This window comes from Mixophyes fleayi, chromosome 4 (assembly GCF_038048845.1).
Source record: "Mixophyes fleayi isolate aMixFle1 chromosome 4, aMixFle1.hap1, whole genome shotgun sequence".
In the NCBI taxonomy this organism is placed as follows: Eukaryota; Metazoa; Chordata; class Amphibia; order Anura; family Limnodynastidae; genus Mixophyes; species Mixophyes fleayi.
The window spans coordinates 278,258,475-278,270,166 of NC_134405.1; the positions used below are offsets into that span (position 1 = coordinate 278,258,475).

Genomic DNA, 11,692 nt, shown 5'->3' on the forward strand with positions numbered 1-11,692 from the left:
TTTTTAAACCATTAGACTGTGTTTAAAGGACTGTTCATATTTTGTTTATTTTGTACTGCAAGCCAGCCCATGGGGTCAGTTTTTGTAACTCAATCCCATACTTAGCTACTATAGTTTGTTACATAAACTCTCCAGTAGGGTGTACCGATAGGCTTACTGGAAATTCAGAGTTCCGTTGTTGAGAATGAAATGCTGTAAATGCTTTATACGTGGCTGACCCTCACCACAGTGCGTCAATTCAGCAACCTTAAATCCCCCAGTTTAAATAACCTAGTTAAAGAAATGCACCACTCACTGTTGTGCTGTGCGCACACCAAACATGGGCAGTCTGTGTACGTTTGTTGTGACTCACTCACCAGACTTACAACTCCATACATTAAAACTTGGACCTGTCTCTGGAAATTACAGCAGTTGTCAAGATCTCTCTATGGAAAAGTCCCCATTTTTCAATATTTGCCACAACAAAGTATTATTATTAGTATTATTACTAGTACTATTATTATACATATTGGATGCAATTCCCACTATCTATTGTTATTTATGCAAGAGCAGAATTTAAAATGCTCAAAAACTGCATTAGAACTATGTTAAGTAAATATATCATAATATTCTTTGAAGTGAACCTAGACAGCATGCTCATTTGTTCTAATATACCCTTGGTCAGCAGCAAAATATCCCCAGAAAATATTTTATAGTGCATGAGTGGGAGTGCAAATGTGGTCCAGGTTTGTGGAAGAGCAAGTTCTTATTAAGGTTCGGGAGGAGATGAAAGAACATAGTGCAATTACCAAGGAACAGTCTTTACCCAGTGGTGCAAGTATAGAGGAATGGAAATGCAGCACTTCAGGAATTAAGGGGTCAAATGAGCCAATCAGAGCTCCTCTTGTGATGTTGCCATGGAGACCCCGGGCAGACCCGTATTCAGTATGAACGCGGTCTAACCGGGATTTTGACTCTGGGGAAGCCTCTGCCCCCCAGCAATATTCCGGGTTCATATACCCGGGATATTGCCTGGGCGGCAGTATGAAAGTGGTATTAGAGATAGAGATGCCCAAAAGCCAGCCACATTTCTTTCTCAAACTGGTTCGTTGAATCGATACAAAAATTTGCCGAACTATATTTAATTTTTTTCCAAAACAAATGAGCTAACAAAGTCAAACATGTTCGACCATGTTTCAGCTTAAAATGGTACATGTTAAGAGGTTTTAAATTGGAACTGTGAACTTTGAATAATGTAGTGTTCACAGTTGGGCAAAAAATATAAATTTTTAAATTCAAATTGGAGTCAGTTGGTGACTGTAAATCCAACTTGTTTTGTGGACCAGTGAAGTATGTTCAATTTAAACTGGTTCGGAATATTCAAGCATCTCCAATTAGAGAAAAGTGCTATAGCATGCTAGTAAATAGGCATAGTACTATCCATGTCTATGTAATCATCGTCGAGACAGTACCAGTTAACAAAACTTAACAAATAGACAACATAGGTAAAGATTTATCTAAAAATAAAGTTTTTTTTATTTTTAGATTTTACAGGGTTACACGTTTTAGGGTTTTATCTTGACCAAAAGAAAAAAAAATATTTCCGTTGTCAGCCCACTTACATGGGTATGGAAACATAATTGTATGCATTACTGAATGTACTCCAAGACTTAGCTTTAGGTCAGCACACTTTTAAAGGGAAGACGACTATGTATTTCACGAAGGTGTATTAACCAGATACATAACAGCTCCTAAAGCCTTATTTCATCACATCAAAGGATTCCAAGGCAAAGGCTGAGAAGATTTTGAAACCTGTAGCGAGTTCCTTTGTTGGCATATTGTGCGTCAAGGAAGAGCTTGCTAGAGGCTAGGGGCATCTGGGATTATGGTTCTTTTATTAAATGAGGCCCGAAAAAGATTATCTCAAGAACACAAAGTAGAAAGCGTAAGCTTTGGGCTGCTCATATTTCTAACTTTAACAAAAGTAGAAACCATTTTAAGTGTTCACAAAAACATTCAGCTTTATCAAAATAATTGTTTTATTTAAAGAAAACATAATAATTAAAAAAAGTTAGGCTTCAATAAACTTTGCTATAAATACTACTTAGTAATGTATGGGGGGAAGGATAACTTTTTTAAAAATGTTCATTTCCTTTTTATTTACTTAAAGTTTCATATAATATTCCTTTACTTTAGGTCACAAAAAGTTAAATATACTTTTAAATAAAGATATGTACATTTAAATCTCTTCCTTGTTTCTATGTAAAGCAGCTGTAAATAAATGAGTAATGTAAATGTGCGTAAAATGTGTTACAGGCATCATTGAGAATAAACTTATATCTGTGAAAAGTATAATTTAAAAGTTAATCCCTTGTCACCAAGTACCTCCCTCCCAGCTGCCCCAATTCAGACGGGACAGTCCAAATTCTAGAGGGCTGTCTGGCCTTCCTGCCTGTTGGGACTTTTGGGAAGTTTGTCCCACTCAATGCAGGGTTGTACTTAGGGGACAGCTAAGAGCTTCAGAAGCGCGTGGTAAACCCTGTGAGGGACGTCTAATGCCCCAATGTGACACGGCCGGTCCCCCACGTGACCATGCACACGTTACTGTCCCGATTCCAAAACTTTAACTGTTGGGAGGTATCCAGGTATCTTAATTGGGGTTGTAAAAAATATATAAAACATAGATTGATGTAAGTAGGAGTCTGTATTTGTGAAGTATCTCTTCCAACCACCGCTTGCTATCACTTACTGTGACAATTTCCTGTCATTCCTGCATCATACTAATCAGTCAAGTATTTGCTGAGAGGAAAGATTCAGTAAAGGAAGCATGTTGGACACTAAGGCAGAAAAATCAGAAACAGAAGGAACTCAGTCCAAAGTAGGGATGAGCGCGCTCGGATTTCTGAAATCCGAGCCCACCCGAACGTTGCGGATCCGAGTCGGATCCGAGATAGATCCGGGTATTGGCGCCAAATTCAAAAGTGAAACTGAGGCTCTGACTCATAATCCCGTTGTCGGATCTCGCGATACTCGGATCCTATAAATTCCCCGCTAGTCGCCGCCATCTTCACTCGGGCATTGATCAGGGTAGAGGGAGGGTGTGTTAGGTGGTCCTCTGTGCTGTTTAGTTCTGTGCTGTTTAGTTCTGTGCTGTGCTGTGCTGTGCTGTGCTGTGCTGTGCTGTGTTCTGCAGTATCAGTCCAGTGGTGCTGTGTGCTGTGCTCTGTCCTTCTGAGGTCAGTGGTGCTGCTGGGTCCTGTGCTGTGTCCTGTTCAGCCCAGTGGTGCTGTGTGCTGTGCTCTGTCCTTCTGAGGTCAGTGGTGCTGCTGGGTCCTGTGCTGTGTCCTGTTCAGTCCAGTGGTGCTGTGTCCTGTGCTCTGTGCTTCTAAGGGCATAGTTATTTCCCCAATATTCCCCTGTGTTTAAAAAAATAAAAAAAAGTTTTTTTATAAAATACCAAAAACTACTTTAATATTTTTTAATTACCACAAAATTTTCACAACCAATCCTGCAGTATAAGCCCATTGGTACTGCAATATTACCAAGTTCACACATTCAGCAGTAAAAGTCCAGTGGTACTGCAATATTACAAAGTTTACACATTCTGCAGTATCAGTCCAGTGGTGCTGTGTCCTGTGCTCTGTCCTGCTGAGTTCCGTAGTGCTGCTGGGTCCTGTGCCGTGTCCTGTTCAGTCCAGTGGTGCTGTGTCCTGTGCTCTGTGCTTCTAAGGGCATAGTTATTTCCCCATTATTCCCAAGTTTGTAAAAAATAAAAAAAAAGTAAAAAAAAATAAAAAATTAAAAAAAAAAAAAAATATATAATAATTATAACCAAATTTGCAAAACCAATCCAGCATTATAAGTCCATTGGTACTGCAATATTACCAAGTTCACACATTCAGCAGTAAAAGTCCATTGGTACTGCAATATTACCAAGTTCACACATTCTGCAGTATCTTGTGCTACATATAATGGAGACCAAAAATTTGGAGGATAAAGTAGGGAAAGATCAAGACCCACTTCCTCCTAATGCTGAAGCTGCTGCCACTAGTCATGACATAGACGATGAAATGCCATCAACGTCGTCTTCCAAGCCCGATGCCCAATCTCGTAGTACCGGGCATGTAAAATCCAAAAAGCCCAAGTTAAGAAAAAGTAGCAAAAAGAGAAACTTAAAATCATCTGAGGAGAAACGTAAAGTTGCCAATATGCCATTTACGACACGGAGTGGCAAGGAACGGCTTAGGCCCTGGCCCGTGTTCATGACTAGTGGTTCAGCTTCACCCACGGATCTTAGCCCTCCTCCTCCTCCCCCCCCCTACAAAAAATTGAAGAGAGTTATGCTGTCAGCAACAAAACAGCAAACAACTCTGCCTTCTAAAGAGAAATTATCACAAATCCCCAAGGCGAGTCCAAGGGTGTTGGTGGTTGTCAAGCCTGACCTTCCCATCACTGTACGGGAAGAGGTGGCTCGGGAGGAGGCTATTGATGATGTAGCTGGCGCTGTGGAGGAACTTGATGATGAGGATGGTGATGTGGTTATTGTAAATGAGGCACCAGGGGGGGAAACAGCTGATGTCCATGGGATGAAAAAGCCCATCGTCATGCCTGGTCAGAAGACCAAAAAATGCACCTCTTCGGTCTGGAGTTATTTTTATCCAAATCCAGACAACCAATGTATGGCAATATGTAGCTTATGTAAAGCTCAAATAAGCAGGGGTAAGGATCTTGCCCACCTAGGAACATCCTCCCTTATACGTCACCTGAATAACCTTCATAGTTCAGTGGTTAGTTCAGGAACTGGGGCTAGGACCCTCATCGGTACAGGGACACCTAAATCCCGTGGTCCAGTTGGATACACACCAGCAACACCCTCCTCGTCAACTTCCTCCACAATCTCCATCAGATTCAGTCCTGCAGCCCAAGTCACCAGCCAGACTGAGTCCTCCTCAATACGGGATTCATCCGAGGAATCCTGCAGCGGTACGCCTACTACTGCCACTGCTGCTGTTGCTGCTGTTAGTCGGTCATCTTCCCAGAGGGGAAGTCGTAAGACCGCTAAGTCTTTCACCAAACAATTGACCGTCCAACAGTCGTTTGCCATGACCACCAAATACGATAGTAGTCACCCTATTGCAAAGCGTATAACTGCGGCTGTAACTGCAATGTTGGTGTTAGACGTGCGCCCGGTGTCCGCCATCAGTGGAGTGGGATTTAGAGGGTTGATGGAGGTATTGTGTCCCCGGTACCAAATCCCCTCGAGATTCCACTTCACTAGGCAGGCGATACCAAAAATGTACAGAGAAGTACGATCAAGTGTCCTCAGTGCTCTTAAAAATGCGGTTGTACCCACTGTCCACTTAACCACGGACATGTGGACAAGTGGTTCTGGGCAAACGAAGGACTATATGACTGTGACAGCCCACTGGGTAGATGCATCCCCTTCCGCAGCAACAGCAACAGCTGCATCAGTAGCAGCATCTACAAAATGGCTGCTCATGCAAAGGCAGGCAACATTGTGCATTACAGGCTTTAATAAGAGGCACAACGCTGCCAACATATTAGAGAAAATGAGGGAAATTATCTCCCAGTGGCTTACCCCACTTAGACTCTCATGGGGATTTGTGGTGTCAGACAATGCCAGTAACATTGTGCGGGCATTAAATATGGGCAATTTCCAGCACGTCCCATGTTTTGCCCACACCATTAATTTGGTGGTGCAGCATTACCTCAAGAGTGACAGGGGTGTGCAGGAGATGCTTGCGGTGGCCCGCAAAATTGCTGGACACTTTCGGCATTCAGCCAGTGCCTACCGCAGACTAGAGGCACATCAAAAAAGCTTGAACCTGCCCTGCCATCACCTCAAACAAGAGGTTGTGACGCGCTGGAACTCCACCCTCTATATGCTGCAGAGGATGGAGGAGCAGCAAAAGGCCATTCAGGCCTACACAGCCACCTACGACATAGGCAAAGGAGTGGGGATGCGCCTGAGTCAAGCGCAGTGGAGACTGATTTCCGTGTTGTGCAAGGTTCTGCAGCCATTTGAACTTGCCACACGAGAAGTCAGTTCCGACACTGCCAGCTTGAGTCAGGTCATTCCCCTGATCAGGCTGTTGCAGAAGCAGCTGGAGAAAGTGAGGGAGGAGCTGGTAAGCCATTGCGATTACAGCAAGCATGTAGCTCTTGTGGATGTAGCCCTTCGTACGCTTTGCCAGGATCCGAGGGTGGTCACTCTTTTAAAGTCAGAGGAATACATTCTGGCCACCGTGCTCGATCCTCGGTTTAAAGCGTATGTTGTGTCTCTGTTTCCGGCGGACACAAATCTACAGCGGTGCAAAGACCTGCTGGTCAGGAGATTGTCCTCTGAAGAGGACCGTGACATGCCAACAGCTCCACCCTCATTTTCTTCCACATCTATGGCTGCGAGGAAAAAGCTCAGTTTTCCCAAAAGAGGCACTGGCGGGGATGCTGATAACATCTGGTCCGGACTGAAGGACCTGCCAACCATTGCAGACATGTCTACTCTCGCTGCATTGGATGCTGTCACAATAGAAAAAATTGTGGATGATTACTTTGCTGACACCATCCAAGTAGACATGTCAGACAGTCCATATTGTTACTGGCAGGAAAAAAAGGCAGTTTGGAAGCCCCTGTACAAACTGGCTCTATTTTACCTGAGTTGTCCCCCCTCCAGTGTGTACTCGGAAAGAGTTTTTAGTGCAGCGGGGAACCTGGTCAGTGAGCGGCGAAGGAGGTTGCTTCCTCACAACGTTGAAAAAATGATGTTTATAAAAATGAATAATCAATTCCTCAATGAAGTACAGCACTGCCCTCCAGATACTACAGAGGGACCTGTGGTTGTGGAGTCCAGCGGGGACGAATTGATAATGTGTGATGAGGAGGAAGTACACACTGTAGGGGGAGAGGAATCAGAGGTTGAGGATGAGGACGACATCTTGCCTCAGTAGAGCCTGTTTAGTCTGTACAGGGAGAGATGAATAGCTTTTTTGGTGTGGGGGCCCAAACAAACCAATCATTTCAGTCAAAGTTGTTTGGTAGGCCCTGTCGCTGAAATGATTGGTTTGTTAAAGTGTGCATGTCCTATTTCAACAACAGACCTCTCAACTGCAGCTCATCCCTCCTCTGCGGGGATAATGTCTCCTGTGCTCTGACACGTCACTCTGTGTACTCTCAGCCTCAGGATCTGACACTACAGCTACCATGCCTCTTGTAGCAGCCCTCACTCCAGGGCCTCTTCCATGTGCAGTGTCCCCCTCTCTCTTGGGTTCACTATAGTGGCATGGAGTTCTCCCCCTCATCCAGGGCACACATTCCTTGCCCTGGCTCAGTCACCACGCTCAGACTTCCAGGCAATGCTGGGGGAGCCTGGGAGCTTCCACCCCAGGTCCCCAGCTACAACTCTCCTCTCCTGTGTCTTCTCTCTCTTTCTGACACTTTAAAGATCGTGCCTTTAAATGAAAAAGTCAGTCTTCATTGCACGACTATGTGCAAGTGCAACAGGGACATTTTTTTGGGTTTACAAAGTCAAACAATAACACTACGACCCTGTCTGTCTGGGGTCTGGCAATGACGAATTGTCTGGAGCATGTTTTGAGGAGGTATTGTGGCCCCGGTATCAAATTGGGTACCGGGGCCACCCCACTATGCAGTCCAGATACTTGTTTGGTGGAATTCCGACACGTGGAGGGTTTTTTAATTATATTGTGGCCTCGGTACCAAATTGTGTACCGGGGCCACCACACTACGCAGTCAAGATACTTGTTTGGTGGAATTCAGACCAGTTGAGGGTTTTATTATTATATTGTGTGGACCACTCTATCTATACCACACTACAACTCTATACCACTCTATTTCCTACTTTAATTCTATTTAATTCTATTTCCTACTTTAATTCTATTACTAATTAATTACCATAAAGAGGAACAAAAAAAACCAATTTTACCAAAAGTATAATATGACTTAGACTTACAAACACTACACTTGAAAGATCGTGCCTTTAAATGAAAAAGTAAGTCTTCATTGCACGACTATGTGCAACAGGGACAGTTTTTTTCTTTACAAAGTCAACTAATAACACTTGGACCCTGTCTGTCTTTAACATACTTGATGGGATCTCAATGACGAATTGTCTGTAGCATGTTTGGAGGAGGTATTGTGGCCCCGGTATCAAGTTGGGTACCGGGGCCACCCCACTACGCAGTCCAGATACTTGTTTGGTGGAATTCTGACACGTGGAGGGTGTATTTATTTTATTGTGGCCCCGGTATCAAATTGGGTACCGGGACACCCCACTACGCAGTCCAGATACTTGTTTGGTGGAATTCTGACACGTGGAGGGTGTATTTATTTTATTGTGGCCCCGGTATCAAATTGGGTACCGGGGCCACCCCACTATGCAGTCCAGATACTTGTTTGGTGGAATTCCGACACGTGGAGGGTTTTTTAATTATATTGTGGCCTCGGTACCAAATTGTGTACCGGGGCCACCACACTACGCAGTCAAGATACTTGTTTGGTGGAATTCAGACCAGTTGAGGGTTTTATTATTATATTGTGTGGACCACTCTATCTATACCACACTACAACTCTATACCACTCTATTTCCTACTTTAATTCTATTTAATTCTATTTCCTACTTTAATTCTATTACTAATTAATTACCATAAAGAGGAACAAAAAAAACCCAATTTTACCAAAAGTATAATATGACTTAGACTTACAAACACTACACTTGAAAGATCGTGCCTTTAAATGAAAAAGTAAGTCTTCATTGCACGACTATGTGCAACAGGGACAGTTTTTTTCTTTACAAAGTCAACTAATAACACTTGGACCCTGTCTGTCTTTAACATACTTGATGGGATCTCAATGACGAATTGTCTGTAGCATGTTTGGAGGAGGTATTGTGGCCCCGGTATCAAGTTGGGTACCGGGGCCACCCCACTACGCAGTCCAGATACTTGTTTGGTGGAATTCTGACACGTGGAGGGTGTATTTATTTTATTGTGGCCCCGGTATCAAATTGGGTACCGGGGCCACCCCACTACGCAGTCCAGATACTTGTTTGGTGGAATTCTGACACGTGGAGGGTGTATTTATTTTATTGTGGCCCCGGTATCAAATTGGGTACCGGGGCCACCCCACTACGCAGTCCAGATACTTGTTTGGTGGAATTCTGACACGTGGAGGGTGTATTTATTTTATTGTGGCCCCGGTATCAAGTTGGGTACCGGGGCCACCCCACTACGCAGTCCAGATACTTGTTTGGTGGAATTCTGACACGTGGAGGGTGTATTTATTTTATTGTGGCCCCGGTATCAAATTGGGTACCGGGGCCACCCCACTACGCAGTCCAGATACTTGTTTGGTGGAATTCTGACACGTGGAGGGTGTATTTATTTTATTGTGGCCCCGGTATCAAATTGGGTACCGGGGCCACCCCACTACGCAGTCCAGATACTTGTTTGGTGGAATTCTGACACGTGGAGGGTTTTTTAATTATATTGTGGCCTCGGTACCAAATTGTGTACCGGGGCCACCACACTACGCAGTCAAGATAGATAGATGCGTATCATAGATAAAGTACATTCAGTGGTGTGGGGCAAATTGAAAAATATTCAAAATGCACTGACATTATCAAAAACAAGAGGTTGTCACACGCTAAAACTCCAACATGTATATGATGGAGAGGATGGAGGAGCAGCCGTATGTGTAGTGTAATGCAGACCTGTTGAAGGTTTTTTATATATTTTATTGTGGTGCCCAGTGCCCACTCCTCTACGCAGTCCAGGTACATTTATTGGTGCGATTCATAAAAGTTCAGGGTTTTTAAGATATTGTGGTGACCCACTCCTCTACGCAGTCCAGGTACATTTATTGGTGCGATTCATAAAAGTTCAGGGTTTTTAATATATTGTGGTGACCCACTCCTCTACGCAGTCCAAGTACAATTATTGGTGCGAATCATAAAAGTTCAGGGTTTTTAAGATATTGTGGTGACCCACTCCTCTACGCAGTCCAGGTACAATTATTGGTGCGAATCATAAAAGTTCAGGGTTTTTAATATATATTGTGGTGACCCACTCCTCTACGCAGTCCAGAAAGATACCTTGTTGCAACGTTTTGGACTAATAACTATATTGTGAGGTGTTCAGAATACACTGTAAATTAGTGGAAATGCTTGTTATTGAATGTTATTGAGGTTAATAATAGCCTAGGAGTGAAAATAAGCCCAAAAACTTGATTTTTAAACTTTTTATGTTTTTTTCAAAAAAAATCCGAATCCAATACCTTAAATCCGAACCGAGACCTTTCGTCAAGTGTTTTGCGAGACAAATCCGAACCTCAAAAATAACGAAAATCCGGATCCAAACACAAAACACGAGACCTCAAAAGTCGCCGGTGCACATCCCTAGTCCAAAGCACACCTTCCAACAGTCCCGATTTTCAGTGACCTACTGGGACACTTGCATCTTGTGAGAAGTTATGAGTGTAGCTTGGGGCAAAAGGTTTAAAGAGAGGTAAAGGTCTCCCTGCAATGTGAGCAAGCCTGTCTTATTATATGTGCTGCAGTTAAAGGGTGTAGAACTCCACATGTTCCTAATGGTACAAAAATAATAAACAAAAACCCAATGTTTTGTTTCCAAACAGACTATAAATCAATCCCAATTCACTTTAGATAGATATACACATATATATATATATATATATATATATATATATATATATATATATATATACACACACACACACATTATACATATATACATACATATAGACACACACACATACATATACATACACGTCAGCACTTACATATTTATGTCCCCTGTCCACCCATTGTGCTAGGATTTCAGTTCACTGCACAGTCACAATATCATATCTTTGCATGTTATAGGTTCTTCATTAATACATTTTAACTTACAAAGCCCAGAGAGTAAGGAACAGATAGTGAGAAGTATGCAATACATACAAAATAAAGAAATTGTAAGGGACAGTTGGTCAGTTTTGAAAATAGGGACATTTTCAGAGAAAAAATTTTCATGGAAAAACCTTGAAAACCAGACACTGCCCCTGGAAAGTAGGGATAGATGGCAACTATATGTGTATACATGTCACATTACATTTTCATATTTGACCAATATATTTTAGTTTAGTTTCATTTTAACATTTGTATCGTCTAACAGCTTATATCAGTATTGTTACCTGAGGTTAAATGTAATTATCACCAATTAAAACAAATCCGCCCCCATAGTTTTGATATGAATTTCTTTAGCACAGTCACTAACCTAAGCCCTATAAACAGTCTGTCCAGACCAAGCTGTGGTTTCAAGCAATAGATAAACTACCTACGTTGTGGTGGTAAGCATAACTCCAACTAACTAAATTGCGTCATGTAAAGGTCTTGCAATGCATTGCTTATGAGAACTTGACATACAGTAGGTTTTTTTTGTTTTTTTTGGCCTAAACAGTTTGTTATTTTGGATTTGAAGTAGAATGCAGTAAATTTTATTTTATTTCTTCAAATGTCCCTATTTCAAATGACACCCTCCCCTCCCCTCCCACTATTATTTACTCGAAACCAACTAGTAAAATAACGTTTCCACATGTAAATCCAATGGTAACTGACCGATTTGCTGTGCCTTTGAGAGCTGACGGTGTCTGACTGCATCAGACGTTCCCTGCAGCATAA

General features: G+C 42.6%; 1 protein-coding gene across 6 annotated transcripts in view; it reads right to left on the reverse strand.

Moving 5' to 3' along the window:
- Positions 1–11,692, reverse strand: part of TCF7 (transcription factor 7) — a 172,187-nt gene that overhangs the window by 70,847 nt on the left and 89,648 nt on the right. The gene's annotated exons all lie outside the window — the stretch shown is intronic.